Source organism: Sinocyclocheilus rhinocerous, unplaced genomic scaffold (assembly GCF_001515625.1).
Source record: "Sinocyclocheilus rhinocerous isolate Xijiao unplaced genomic scaffold, SAMN03320098_v1.1 scaffold3180, whole genome shotgun sequence".
Taxonomy (NCBI): Eukaryota; Metazoa; Chordata; class Actinopteri; order Cypriniformes; family Cyprinidae; genus Sinocyclocheilus; species Sinocyclocheilus rhinocerous.
In genome coordinates, this window is record NW_015630670.1 from 104,286 (window position 1) to 108,265 (window position 3,980).

The 3,980-nt window shown below is 35.2% G+C and overlaps 1 long non-coding RNA gene across 1 annotated transcript; it reads left to right on the forward strand.

The window, feature by feature from the left end:
* On the forward strand, window positions 1–1,833 carry LOC107740708 (uncharacterized). The gene is made up of 3 exons (XR_001640109.1): window positions 1–18; window positions 193–269; window positions 674–1,833. It is a non-coding gene; the product is annotated as an uncharacterized LOC107740708 (long non-coding RNA).
* Window positions 1,834–3,980: the final 2,147 nt, after the last annotated feature.

The window sequence follows — 3,980 nt, forward strand, 5'->3', positions numbered from 1 at the left end:
TTTTATCGATGGATTGATGTGAGTGAAGTGACGCATTTTATTTTCCATTTGTGGTGAATGACATTGATATTGTAATGTGAGTGAAACGGACATTTAACTTGTAAATATAAAAGTGTATGGTGATATACATATACTCTATTAGCGACAAAGTGTTGCTAAAGTGTTTACGGAGTGTATTTTTGATGGAAAAAGGGTAAAGAAAAGGATTTAAAGGGGACGTGCTGTACCTGCACCGTTCTGGAATTTTCTGAGTTTAAACGATCTCCTTGGTAAGTCAGTTTGCCTTGTTAATCGTTACCAATCAAATCGTTAGTATTGTATAAGGGGAAAAAGCAAGAGAAATTTAAAATTGCGAGTGATTTATGTATGAAAAAAATCTGTAATGCTGTATTTGGTACATAACAGCTAACTGTGTGCTCAAGTATGTGACGAAAAGTGGTCAGTAATATATTAATTAGTGTGTTATGTTGGAAAAATAGTCACAGACATTGCATATATAAAAAAAAAAAAAATTCTTTATTTGAAAAATACATGTATGTATATTCAAAATACTCAAGTTCTGTGTAATATGAATGATGTATAGTGATTAATTTACTTTCATGAGTTAAGCACTTTATTGTATGTTGTTACAATAAAGATATTCATGATATTTTTGTGACCTTGTTTGTTCAAGGTCAGGTTTTTTTTTTCCTTGTTGTTCTGTCCTTTTCCAAATTCGATTGCTGTCCTCTGTCTGATGTGACGAGATGTTCCGGTACCTGCATTCTGGATTTGTCCCGGCCTTCCAGTTGTTCTGAGGAGGGTTTGGACTGGCGAGCCTCCCTTGAGTCTGTTCTTGGATTTTCTGTGGAAACAAAAGACAAGTTTTTCTGAACCCTGCGAATGGTAGGAAATCAAATAACTTTTCTTTTCTTTTTTTCCTCTTTCGGATGAAGACGTTTTTTCCTCATTGACAGAGAAAAGACATTTATATCTCTCTACGGACTATTTGAAGAACTGTTTTTCTTGAAAGACTGAGCAATTGAGGGTTTTGAAATCGAAGGACATTATTTTATTTCATTGAGAAGTGTTAATTTTCTGTTGTGGTGACAGCTGTGATACATACATTGGGTTTTTGATACTTGAATACTGATTTATCTAAAAAGAAAAAAAAGTTGACAAAGGTAACATGAGTGTTCATATTCAACCTTTATTTGGGTGATTCAACTACTGAGTTAAAGTGAACGAACAAAGAACTTACCTTGTTGAAAATTTAGGGAAAAGGTTCATGAAACCTGCTAAAACAAAAGAGTGATAACATTTAGAAACAAGAATTTAATTTGTGAAAATATATTTTTTTTCTTTCTGTTTCCATTGATTCACATTGATTCAACTTACCCGTTGAGTGCTGTTAAACCACAAATACACGTTGTGTGTTCGACCAAACCATTCGTTATGTCTGTTCACTGTTGTTGTTGCATCTTTCTCAGCAGCGAATCTAGTCTTCTGAGACGCTGGTCCATAGATTGGCATATAACAAGTTACTAATTAATCTACAAGTTATTAGCTAGATAGTAAGCGCTACACAGTCGTTCGTGTAGAGGGAGAAGAGCAGTGGGGAGAGGACACATCCCTGAGGGGTGCCAGTGCTGATGGTGCTGGATGAGAATTTTCCCAGCTTTACTAGCTGCTGCCTATCTGTCAGGAAGCTAGAGATCCACTGACAGATGGAGGTCCACAAACAGGATCCTCACATAAGTTCCTGGTCTGCCTAGATGTTGCAAAACAATGCAGTCCCATATTGACTGCATCGTCCACAGACCTGTTTGCTCTATAGGTAAACTGAAGAGAATCCAGCAAGGGTCCAGTAATGTCCTTCAGGTGGGCCAGCACCACTTTTTCAAATGACTTCATGACCACAGACGTTAGAGCAACAGGCCTGTAGTCATTTAGTCTTGTAATTTTGGGTTTCTTTGGGATGGGGATGATGGTGGAGCGTTTGAAGCATGAAGGGACTTTGCACAGCTCCAGTGATCTGTTTGAAGGTGGGGGCCAGCTGGTCAGCACAGGTTTTCAGACAGGCTGGTGTATATCCCAACATGATTCAAATAACTTTTTCTTTATGAACCCTCTAGTTAAAGAAAATTCTATTCCAAGTGCACCACACATGTTGTCAACGTGATGCAAATGTTAAACAAATGACTTGTTAAATATCTTTGCAGAAAAGATGCATGAATTACAACTACATCCTGTACAAACTTGTCTTATACATTTTATATGATGAGAAATAATAGGCTACAATGAAAATGTTTCAAAAAATTCTCAAGTCAATGTAATTCAAATTCAAAATGCCTGACTTTATATATAGAATCCGAAAATTGTACATTTGTAAACTGCACACTTGTAAATATATCTGTACATTCATTCAAACAGTTACATTTCTCTATATTTCTACTTCTGTATATAGTGCATCATTTATTTTTCTGTTTTTCTTTTTTTATTTATAAAAATATGTTATACTATACTGTGTAATTCCTATGTCTGCTGCACTAGTTTGCACTATGTCCATACTTTCTTCTGCACTGAAAGCTCCTGTCACCAGGTCAAATTCCTTGTGTGTGTAAACATACTTGGTAATAAAGCTCTTTCTGACTTCCGAAGGTATAACACCAGTAGACTGTGATGCAAACATGAAATATCAGACATACAGTAGTAGTTACAGGTTTTATTTTAATTGTGCTGCTTTTCCATTGTTTTTTTTCCCCATGTAAACATGGACGCCTTTGACTGTTGTGCTCTTGCAGCGTCTTTTGCATTAAACAGCATTCTAAAAACACGGCGCTCAAGTTAAAAGAAGTTCACTCCCATCTTCTTGCATGTTTTACCTATTCCACTGTCCGTGTTGCATCTTTGTCAACACAAAAGCGAATGGCGGCTAGCGATATGAACGCATCACATATGAGCAGTTAATCACACGCGGTTGGGTCGTTCTTTTCTCTTTACTCTTATCATTGGCATATTGTCAAAATGTCTAATTCTGACATTTGGTAATATTTCTATTCAAAATGCCTCGATTTCTAAAAAATAAAATCGTGGCAAAACATTAAATTCATAAAATCAGAAAAATTAAATCGCCCTGACCTAGTGTGCAAAGAGTGCTCCCTTTATAATTTCAAATGCACTGAGCCTGTCACTTATCTCAGTTCATCGGTTCAACGGATGTGTCTGTGATTGGCTACACTGCTCAATGCTGCAAAGTTGTAAACAGAAACATCTGATGCTCTCCAGAGTGCAAATGCAAATATGCACAGAAGAGTTTGCCAAATATGTTATTACAGTTTCAAATAAGGGTGCTCACTTGGTTTTTATTTATTTATTTATTTTTCTTTCCTAAACTGGGCGTGACACGATAAACTGCTTTCTGTATGGATTTAATATGGAATGTTACTTAAATACGGGAACAGTTTGCAGTCCTACTTTGCATGTTTTAAACACTTAGATTATGTTCTTTGGCCATGCATTAAATACACGTCCTTGAAAGAGTGCAGTTTGCTGATGTATTTACTTTAACTTCTCAGGTAATGTCCATGGTATGATGACAACGACAGTGGTTACATATAAATATATTTTAATTGATCAAAATTATTGCTAGGAACAATTCAGTTGCGCCCCTACTAAATTATCTGTCCTTGAATTGAAGGTATTTTTTATGAATACATTTGGAACATTTGGAAAAAAGTTTCCAAAGTCTAATGTCATAGATAAATTATGTGCTGGTATTAACTTATGAACTGTATGAACTGTGATTGAAAAAAATGTATTACATTGAAAAATTATTACATTATGAGCTCAAGATTTTATTACATTTCAGAAAATTATTACATTATGAACATTTTATTACAATAATAATGTAATACTTATTACATTGTTATGTTGTAATAATGTTATGTTTCTGTGATGTACACTTTTTCCTGAAGAAACTCATTGCCAGCAGTAACCAG